The sequence below is a fragment of the Peromyscus californicus genome, unplaced genomic scaffold (assembly GCF_007827085.1).
Source record: "Peromyscus californicus insignis strain IS unplaced genomic scaffold, ASM782708v3 Scaffold_6__1_contigs__length_162567912, whole genome shotgun sequence".
Lineage (NCBI taxonomy): Eukaryota > Metazoa > Chordata > Mammalia > Rodentia > Cricetidae > Peromyscus > Peromyscus californicus.
The window spans coordinates 24607809-24619945 of record NW_026294584.1 but is presented as its reverse complement, the minus strand read 5'-3'; positions in this window follow the sequence as shown (position 1 = coordinate 24619945).

Sequence of the window (12137 nt, the reverse complement as noted above, 5' to 3'; positions counted from 1 at the left end):
TATAGAAACACATAGAGGAATTATTTGAAAACCAAATCATTTAACAGCATGAGAAGACCATTCTAAGCCACTTTGCCAAACAATTATACTAATCAATGCTATTAAATCATTTAGTTGGAGATAAGAATATCTCATGGCAATTTAGTTAACAGTAAAATCTGTAAGTTTTAAATATGATATCGAGACAGGTGTGACCCATAAAAATACCTTAAATCCATAAACTTTCCTAAGACATGACTCATAATTTCCAGCATTTTGTATGATATTAACTTTTTGTCAAATATGTTCTATATTATATTCCTTATTTCCATTAAAATAGGAACTTGAGATTTATCATTATAATTTCATCATACCATATAATTTCAAGAAACATTTAGATACAAGGAAAATGATGTGTGGGTGTAAAGATATATTTCTACTAAAAATAAACTAAAGATACTTTGGAAGATCTATAATTTTCCAAAGGCTTTCAATAGTAATCACAGAAGGATTTGGTATTTTATCCTAGTAATGTGGATCATCATCGTACCAAGCAATCTTTTTCGTATGTGATAGCATTATTATGTTTTAATGCATTGGGACTGTCTTAATATCTGGTGTTCTTCTATTTAAATTTATTTGAGTGAGTTTTAATATTTAGAATATTACTCATGTCCTTTATGTAGCATACATAGATTTTTGTAGTACAGAAGTGTGCAAGAAAATATGTACCTTAATACAAGGTACAAAATTAATAATTTCCTGTGTTTTACTACAATACATTGAAAGCAATATGTTTAACCCTAAAATTCATTTGATTATTTATTTACTCATTCATCAAGAAATAGTTAAATATTTTTAAGAATTTTAGTTGATTCATTGTTTTTCATCTTGAAAATTAACTATGTACCATACTACAGTCTAACATAGTGGTTCTCAACCTTCCTAATGCTGCAACCTTTTAATAAAGTTCCTCATGATGTGATGACTCCCCACCATAAAATTATTTTGTTGCTATTTCATAACTGTAATTTTGCTACCGTTATGATTCATAATGTAAATATCTGATATGCAGGATATCTGATGTGCAATCCCCAAATGGGTCACAACATATGCATTGAGAACTACTGTTAGACACTAGCATAATATTAACTTGGATTGGAACTTGATACAAGCATGAATCCTGCATGAATTCTATTTGAGCAGAAGGCCTGCTTCCTTGTCAGAGATTAAAGGGGGCTGAGACTTGGCTGGGCCTACAAGGCGCCTTGATCAACTGAGCCAAGATCATAGGCAGACTTTTGTAAACTAAGTGATGAAAGCTGCATTTCCCAACTCTGTTGAAGGCCCAGCCTAATTTTAAATTAACAACCAGTATGTTTTGAAAATATTTGTCTGACACGTTATTTAAAATCTGCTCCTACAATATGGTGAGTTTTTTTTTTATGCTGAGTGGTTTCTTGCTAAAAGAAATATTTTGAATAAAAAATATACTCAATCTGTTAAGAGAATTTGCATTTAAAATTAAGCTATAGGTGTAAATCTATGTGTAGGGGGAAATTATTAGTCAAAGGAGACCAGGTTTTGGTGGAGTGGTGATATGTTTCTGAATCACCCATTTGTAGGACCATAAAAGAAAACACATGTATTATCTCTGTATTCATTTTCATTGGGGTAAAACATTTGTGAAAGTTAAGGGTCTATATAAATGGTAGCATAATAAAACACTAGCAAATCTAAATTCAAAGAACAGTGGTTCCAAAAAGCAAGCTCATGAACCTGGGATAGATCTTGATCCTACTGCCAGGGGCCCTTAAACAGACCAAGCTACAAGTAGATGAATTTCTAAATGGTCCTATTAAATAAAAAAACATGGAGCCAGAAATTTGGGTTAAAGACTTAGAGAGACCAGGGAAATATGGAAAGCCACCAGCTAACCTCACCTCACCAACTCTGCAGCTTCCAAAGAGAGTGATTTCCTGTTTATGCAGGCTTATATACCTTGCTTTTCTGCCCACTCATTGGCTCTTAGACCAACTACCTCACTTCCTCTTCCTACACATCTCTGTCACTATCTGTCTGTCTGTACAGACCTCCAAGTCTCTATGGTTGGTATGGGGATTAAAGGCATTTTTCACCATCCTTGGCTCTGTTCTCTAGTGTGGCCTTGAACACACAGAGTTCCTGCCTGCTAAGGTATTAAGTGTGTGTGCTGATTGACTTCTGTTTACTTAAAATAGGTGGCCTTTTCCCCCTGATCTCCAGGCAAGCTTTATTTATTAATACACAAATAAACTATCACCACATTTCAGCATGAATGAAATATCACCACAGCTACATGACTGTCTCGTTTATGCAGAGAGCCTAGTTCAGTGCCATGGAGGCTCCACAGCTATTGATCTAAAGTTCATGAGCTCCTACTACCTTGGTTCTGTTGTCTCTGTAGGTTTCCCCATCCTGATCTTGACTCCTCTTGCTCATAGAATCTCTCTACCCTCTCATCTACTGGACTCCTGGAGTTTGGCCTGGTGCTTGACTGTGGATTTCTACATTTACTTCCATTAGCTAGTGGATGATGCAGGGAGAGAGGCTTGGACCTGCCTCAACTGAATGTACCAGGCTTTGCTTACTCCCCATGGGAGGCCTTATTTTTTTGGAGGAGGGAATGGTGGGGGTTATGGGGAAATACTGAGGGGAGAGTGGGAGGAGGGATAAAAGGGGAATTTGCGGTTTGTATGTAAAATAAATAAAAAGTTTCTTAATAAAGAAAAAAGTACAAAAGAAAAGAACAGTAGTGATATAAAATTCTCCTTTAACAAAATACTCTTTGGCAGTCCACAAAATCATTCAGCAAAGATCTTATTGGATATGCTAAATTTATTTTAAAAAATAATTGCATGAAAAATATTAAATTTAAGAGTAATATGTGTTATAGGATGTTATCTCCATAGATTGGTAAATAGAGAGATTTTTGTCTATGTCATATATATAAATATATATAATTTGATTAGTATAAAATCTATGTTATTTACTACTGATAATTTGGAATATAAAAGCTGTTAAAGTTAGATTCATTTTATTGCATATTTGAAGATATATTATAAAGCTAATAGCTATCAAATAATTATATAATCAATACTTAAGTCTGTTGTATTTAAATATGCACATGGGAATGAATTCAGGTGTTCCTGTGAGTATAAAAATATAACACTTTCAATGTTTTTCTTCCCTCTACATTTGCTACTAAGTGTCAAAATGTTGTGAAACACCAGATACTTAACTATTAAGCAATAATATTAGAAATCAATGCTTAAACAGATTAAAATAATAAAATAACCAAATGGTAATATTAAATTAATAACCTTTATTCAGAAGTTATCTGAGTGGTTCTACACTTGGACATATATTACCTCAAATTATCCATAACAAAATATCATAGACTGAATGGTTGAAATGAGACTAATTTGTCGCAGTTCTGAAGAGTCAAAATAGTGTGGAATTTTATTCCATAAAAGATTTTTCCAGGTCTCCAAATATCACACAGTGCCTTCTTCTTGTGCCTTCACAGGTGGGTAAGCAAGAAACATGTTCTAGTTCACGAGTGTTTTTATAAATGACACACTCCCTGCATGTGCACTCTACCTTTTTAACTTATCACACCTACTAATTACCCAAATACTGTACTCAAAATATCATCCATTGTGTTCAGTGCCAGATGCTAGTAAAACTGTAGAGAAAATAAATGGTACATGTGAAGACATATGACCCTGAGTGTCATTTGTATTTTGATATTGCATATCACAAAGTCAGGGCTTTGACCAACAAAGTAAAGCCTGAGCTAACTTGAGTTTTCAAAGAGAGGTAGGTCTCAACTAGGCAGAGATAGCTAAATTCATGGACTCTGTACGTGATTTAAATGTCTGATGTGCTTTACTTGAAATTCTTTTTTTTAATAATTTAATTTAATTTTACATATCAGCCACAGATTCTCCTGTCCTTCCCCCCTCCTTCCCCCCAGCCCACCCCCCATTCCCATCTCTTCCAGGGCAAAGACTCCCTTGGGGATTCAGCTCAACCTGGTAGATTCAGTCCAGGCAGATCCAGTCCCCTCCTCCCAGGCTGAGCAAAGTATCCCTGCATAAGCCCTAGGTTCCAAAAAGCCAGCTCATGCATTAAGGACAGGTCCCAGTCCCACTGCCTGGGTGGCTCCCAAACAGTTCAAGCTAATCAACTGTCTCACTTATCCAGAGGGCCTGATCCAGTTGGGGGCTCCTCAGCTATTGGTTCATAGTTCATGTGTTTCCATTCGTTTAGCTATTTGTCTCTGTGCTTTTTCCAATCTTGGTCTCAACAATTCTCGCTCATACTCCTCTTTCTCGCCAATTGGACTCCTGGAGCTCCATCTGGGGCCTGGTCATGGATCTTTGCATCTGGTTCCTTCAGTCATTGGGTGAGATTTCTAGCATGACAGTTAGGGTGTTTGGTCATTCTATCACCAGAGTAGGTCAATTTGGGCTTTCTCTTGACCATTGCCAGTAGTCTATTGTGGAGGTATCGTTGTGGATTTCTGGGGACCTCTCTAGCACTTTGCTTCTTCTTATTCCCATATGGTCTTCATTTATCATGGTCTCTTATTCCTTGTTCTCCCTCTCTGTTCTTGATCTAGCTGGGATCTCCTGCTCCCCTAAGCTCTCTTTCCCTTGAACCTTGCCCTTCATTACGCCCACTCACGTCCAGTTGTTCATGTAGATCTCACCTATTTTTCTGTCATTGGGTGATCCCTGTGTCTTTCTTAGTGTCCTGTTTTCTAGGTAGCCTCCCTGGGGTTGTGAGTAGCAGTCTAGTCATCTTTGTTTTACAGTTAGTATCCTCCTATGAGTTAGTACATACCATGTTTGTCTTTCTGAGTCTGGGTTACCTCACTCAGGATGATTTTTTCTAGATCCATCCATTTGCCTACAAACCTCATGATGTCATTTTTTTTCTGCTGAGTAGTACTCCATTGTGTATATGTACCACATTTTATTTATCCATTCTACAGTTGAAGGGCATCTAGGTTGTTTCCAGGTTCTGGCTATTACAAACAATGCTGATATGAACTTAGCTGAGCAAGTGCCCTTGTGGTATGATTGAGTATTCCATTGGTATATGTCCAAGAGTGGTATAGCTAGGTCTTGGGAGAGATTGATTCCCAATTTTCTAAGAAAGCGCCATATTGATTTCCAAAGAGGCTGTACAAGCTTGCATTCCCACCAGCAGTAGAGGAGAGTTCCCCTTGCTCCACATTCTCTCCAGCATAAGCTGTCTTCAGTGTTTTGGATCTTAGCCATTCTGACAGGTGTAAGGTGGTACAATAACCACAAATGATATAAAATACCTTGGGGTAACTCTAACTAAGCAAGTGAAAGACATACATGACAAGAAATTTAAGTCCTTGAAAAAAGAAATTGAAGAAGATGTCAGAAAATGGATTAACATAGTAAAAATGGCAATCTTACCAAAAGCAATCTACAGACTCAGTGCAATCCCCATCAAAATACCAACACAATTCTTCACAGACCTGGAAAGAATAATACTCAACTTCATATGGAAAAACAAAAAACCCAGGATAGCCAAAAGAATTCTGTACAATAAAACAACTTCTGGAGGCATCACAATCCCTGACCTCAAGCTCTACTATAGAGTTACAGTAATAAAAACAGCTTGGTACTGGCATAAAAACCAACATGTCGACCAATGGAATCGAATTGAAGACCCTGACATTAATCCTCATACTTATGAACATATAATTTTTGACAAAGAAGTCAAAACTGTACAATGGAAAAAAGAAAGCATCTTCAACAAATGGTGCTGGCATAAGTGGATATCAACATGTAGAAGGCTGCAAATAGATCCATATCTGTCACCATGCACAAAACTTAAGTCCAAGTGGATCAAAGACCTCAACATAAATCCAGTCACTCTGAACCTGATAGAAGAGAAAGTAGGAAGTAGTCTTGAACACATTGGCATAGGAGATCAATTCCTGAATATAACACCAGTAGCACAGACACTGAGAGAAACAATCAATCAATGGGACCTCTTGAAACTGAGAAGCTTTTGTAGAGCAAAGGATATGGTCAGCAAGGCAAAGTGACAGCCTACAGAATGGGAAAAGGTCTTCACCAACCCCACATCTGACAGAGGACTGATATCCACAATATATAAGGAACTCAAGAAATTAGACATCAAAATGCCCAACAGTCCAATTAAGAAATGGGCTATAGTACTAAACAGAGAATTCTCAACAGAGGAAGCTCAAATGGCTGAAAGACATTTAAGGAATTGCTCAACATCCCTAATCATCAGGGAAATGCAAATCAAAACGACTCTGAGATACCACCTTACTTGAAATTCTTAATGATTGTATTTTCGAGTTTGTTTTTATTGGAGAACTCCAAAGGTACAGTAAAACACACACATCAGAAACATACTTAAAATATGCACGTTATTCCCTGTGACCCAGTCTACGTTTAGAGTTCAGAGTGATACATGAAGACCATACTCTACTGAACTGAAGATGAGTGGGGAAGTTTAAAACTCAGTGAGTAAAAGGTAACAGTGTCGCATTGGAATCCTGCTTTCTTTCCAATACAGATCCTGCTTTAAATGCAGAAATCAGTGCTGTTCCACAACACAATCTACCCATGAACCAATCACCATTGGTTACATGTACTTATTTCCTAGAATGGATAACCACTTATATATTTTAAAAAGTGATGCAGAGAAAATGAAAGATAAGATAATCATACTCTTTAGCCCTTCTTCACTCATTGGTAAGTCAAAGGTATAATATTGGCACAACATGTACATATCAAGGGTGTAAATATAAACAAGTATGCTAATTTGTACTATGTTTCTGTTGTTCTAGTAAGAATAAATTAAATAATCTATGAATAAGATATCAAACTGAAATTGTGTGTATTTTTGGTGACTGCATTCTCTTCTACAGAACTGACATTGTGCAACAGAACCATGAATAATAAAACTCTAGACATTTTCAATTTTAGCTTTTCTTCATTTAATAATATCATATAAAAAACAAAAACAATTTGACATTTCCAGGAATAAAGGATAGTGGATTAAAAGCTTCATATTCCAATACTCTTGTATTTAAAACCAGATGCTCTAAATTTTCATTTTGCACTGGGACCTATAAATTATGTCTGGCCATAAGGACAGCTGCCAGATTCCTGTTATTCCCAGCTTAAAGTACTTCTCTTAGCTAAAATACCCCTAATAAAAAACTATGACACCACTTTTATGCCCAATGGAAAACAATATTAAGATCCAAATATTGTACCTTTCATTAGTGTGTGTGTGTGTGGGGGGGGTGTACCAGAATCATTATGCTTCTCCAGTTACCTTAAGGACAAAGTCCTTTAGTTATTTGTCCAGTGAGAGCTCAATTTCCATTTACATTCTACTACAAGTGAGAATTTCACTACACCTTGTTGCTGACCTCTGGCTGTTCTCTACCATTAACTTCACATTCTGTTCTGCTTAATGGCATGATGTTCTGGACAAGTTTTTCTTCTTGCACTGCCCTAATCAGTACCACATCTTTCCCAGTTGCACAATTCCTCACTTACCTGGTGAACAGGCACTTCCTCAGGAATGGTTTAAAATGTCTATGTTGAACATTTTGACAAATATTTTCCCTATGATCACAATGTACACAAATGTGTACTTTTGTAATTTTTCCTTGTATTGTTTCTACAAATATGCTCTCACTCCTCCCCCCACCACTACAGTGACAATAGAAACTGATGCAAGAACAAGATCATTTTTATAAATCAATATTAAGTTTCTAGAACAGTGCCTAGCAATTTGTAAGAGCCAAGAAACAATTTCCTGAATGAATAAATCAATAACTATAAGTAAAGACAATATAATTGAAACAGTTTTTACTTGAGGGTACTGGCTTCAAAATAATCTTAAATTAAGCAAGAGATAACATTAGCAGAAAAAAATGTTGTCAAATTTATTATGTTTGTTGGAAAGTTATATAAATATATACTAGATTTTTCTGAACTACTCAACATGGGTAATTGTGGTAATGTTTAGCTCTCATCAAAACCTAAGGAGGCCTTCTCAAAGCCTACTCCTTTCATGCCCTGCAAATAAGGGAGAAGATTCTATCCGAGTCCCTACAGAAAGAACCTATTCAAAGGACATCAATACTGATCTCCAGTAGGAGCAGACTCCATGGGTCTGATGTGGTAGACACTGGTTCAGAAATTTCTGAGTATGCATGGCATGATCTGAGAAGACCAATTCTAGGTCATACCTAATCTCTACTTCTACAGAGACCATGAAGTTACTACAAAAGGAAGAAAAGACACAGCTGAAAAGCTGAAACCCAGAAGGATTTTAAGGGTGAATGGACAGTGGCAGCCCCTAAGTTAACTGCCACTGAGTCTGAAGTATCAAATTAGTCTGCAGGTGGGGATGACCTTGTGCAAGCTCAGAAGCTTGAGACTAGGGCCCAGGGGACACAGCCCATATTAGAACTGGAGATTTGTGTACAGCATCACTGATTAGCCATGGAATGGGCAGGGTCAACTGTGAAGGGATCTTAAGCAGTTCTTTAACCAATCCATAAATTATGTGAAGAAAGATAAAGGGAACTAGGCATTAGAAATAGGTATATACAAATAAATACATTAAAAAGGCAAAAAGAAAATGGTTTACATAATCAATTGAGTTAAAATGATTTTGGTATGCCAATCAAAATATTGGTGCCTTTATAATAGTATTCAAGTTTTTAATAGCGTAGTTTGTTATAATGGAGGATATGAAAAAAATCTATTTAAAATAAATCTATCTAAAAATAGCAAAGATTAATATCATTACTCCTGAGAACAGTTACTGTTTTGTTTTATTTATTTATTTATTTATTTATTTATTTATTTATTTATTTATTTATTTTTGCCTTAGCCAGTTTGTACTCATTATGCATTATGAAAGAATGTAATGATGTTCAAGTGGAAGAAATTTAATCAGCAATGTGGGTTAATTTTGGAGTAATCTATGTCATATATTGTATGAAACCTTTGTACAGTAAGGAACAGATGAAATAAAATTAACATTTTCATCATTTTCAAACCTTAATTCATATATAACAGGAATTTAAAATGCCAGTACTTACAAATATACATAAATACACCATGCGACTACCACAGAATGCATTTGGTGTACTCATCCTTGCCAGGAATTTGGCTTACTATCTCATTTTGGAATCTTACATTTACTAAATTATAAATTCAGATGAATAAAAACTCAAATAATATTAATTTTTGACACACCAAAAGTATACACTTTTTATTTTAATTATGAACTATATAAAATCATTGCCATAAAAGTATATAATATAACCAAATTTAATAAAATCAGTAGATAAGATGTATATGTAACACAAATTGCTAAATGTTCTTAAAAACAAACAAAAAAGACCCCCTGGAGCCAGATATTGTGGTGAAAACTAAAAGATCAGAGAAACAAGCCAGCCATGTTCTTACCCCTACAAAATCCTCAGCCTCAAGAGTGTGAGTTCTTGTTTCTTCATGCCTTACATACCTTCTTCTGCCCTGCCATCTTACTTACTGGGATTAAAGCCATGTGTGCTTCCCAAGCAAAGGCATGAGAACTCAAGTGTTAGGATTAAAGGTGTGTGCCATTACATCTGGCTCTGTTCCCAATGTGGCCTTGACCTCACAGAGACAGATCTCTGTCTCCCAAGTGATAAGATTAAGGGTATGTGCCATCAGTCTGGCCTCTGTGTCTAATCTAGTGCCAGGCTCTGTTCTCTGATCCTCAGATAAATTTATTAGAGTACATAAAATAGTAGAGCACACAATATACCACCACATGTATATTTTTAACTAGGGTGCTGTCGTGCTTGTACAACCACTTTCTGCTTCTTAATGACAGCTTTATTTCCACAAATCCAATTCAGGGAAATATAAAGTAAAGTAAAAATTTCCAAAGAACTTGTATTTGAGGATCTAATATACTTCAGTATCAGCATTACTCAGGTTCTCATAACTCATCTAGAATAATACTGTAGGAAAAAATGTTTAGTATTAGTATGAAATAGTATCTAGTATTAAGTATTTGGGAGCAGCCTTATCATCCCTGAAGTGGGAAAGGAAGACTGTTGAGGGACAGAAGTTGTTAACACATTAGATTGGAGAACAAATAATCTACATTGATTGCAAACATTCTCAAATAACCAAGTTTGCAATTAAAATAATTTTTAGACAAAGCTAGGATACAAAAATATATCACGCATATTCATCGTTTAGCAACCCTATTCTGAGCTATATTGCAAAAACTATATTTTATCATAGTTTTTCAAGTGTTTGAAGAAGCTTCAATAGATGGGACAACTTGATGAATGGCAGGTGAGATAGTAGTATATTTTTGCTTCATTATGTTACATGTCTGCTTTGCTTAAAAGATGTCATGCTCCAGATCTGATAGGGGATAATTTTATTCTTCACACTTCAAAACTCTGGACTTACTTAAGTTTAAAAGGTATTCAAATCACATAATGTAAAATAACATTTTAGAACTTGTTAAAAACACTAGCATGAGGCAGTTTTTCTTTATGCCTAAACACACTGTGGTATTCAAGACAGGCTCCAAATTTGTAAAAGTCAAGTTCAAGGAAGTCCATTTTCACCAACATTGATTTTCACCTGTTTTCAGCTCATTGATTTTGATGTTGATTGAGTCATGTTCATCTGATTCGTATTTGGGAGCTTCTTCATTTTTGATGGGTTAATTTGCCTGGGGTCACTGATCCGATGCCTTATGTCTGAGCTCCTGTTACTTAACATGATCTGAGGCCACATAGTAAGAAATTTAAAGAACAGTTTACTAAACATGTTATAATTTCCTACAGAATTTACTCAATTCCAAATAATTTTTCTACCTTTAATAACAAAGTTTGAGTCACTAATACCATACACACATTGTAATGTTATATTATATATAGATAGATAGATAGATGATAGATAGATAGATAGATAGATAGATAGATAGATGTAGTTTATATTACAATTCATGTAAAAAGCAGGGAACTGTGAGGAAAGTGATTTCTATGAAAGTATAATTTATAAAGTTCAAAAACACTGGATGACCACTAAGGTCAAAAGAAAGAATGTTCTAAAGCCAGATGTAAGAAAAGATACTGAAATAAATCCCCAATCAAAAGTCATGAATGTTATTACTCCATCATCCTCACCTGCAAAGCATATTATCTGCTCTTTATGTATGTAATCCAACAGGTGAATTCTCTATGAGCAAAATCTTATCACTGTGAATATTAATGCATATCACACAGGAGCACATCTGGCTTGCATCGGAGATAATTATCTTTTATGACATGTTTATGAGTTTCTTTTCAGTAAGTTTTATCTCTGAAAATTTTCACTCTTCTGTTAGTCTAGTTCTAAAACAAACACCTGCTTTTTTATAATTCTTAGTTGAATCCTTCCAGATTTTATACTTCAAATATATGACAATCTTACAGCAGATTTTTGATCCTTTAGTATTCCAACAGAAACTTTTATATAATCCCATTGTTTTCTGCTCTTGCATAAAAATTTAAACTCAAGATTTAAAAATGAAAATCTGGAATGAATGTTGAATAAAGAATTTCCCCTCATAAGTTTTAATCCCATATGATATAGATACTTAATATTCCTTTTGGAAGTGTTTCTGAAATCTCTTTTCCAGTTCATACCATTTGCCAGGATGCTGCCAGTTCTGTGGTTCATGCTGTGAGCAAGTGAGGTACAACACTGAAAACACACAGTAGACATCACTGTGATCAGCAGCCTAAGATGCCATCTGAGATGCATATCTCAAGTAATGCCTAAAGTACAAAACAGATTATCCAATATATTATTATTAACTGTTAAATTGAGGGAGGATAGCAACTTTAATCTTAGGAATATTACTAGAATCTATTAATGTAAACAGAGAGAAACAAACAGAAATACAACAGGAAATATCATGTGGTTATATGCAATCAATTGTTAGATAAAAGTATTAGGTCATCAGTTACATTACAGATGAAGTCAATAGTGGCAGTTTGTATGCAGATAACA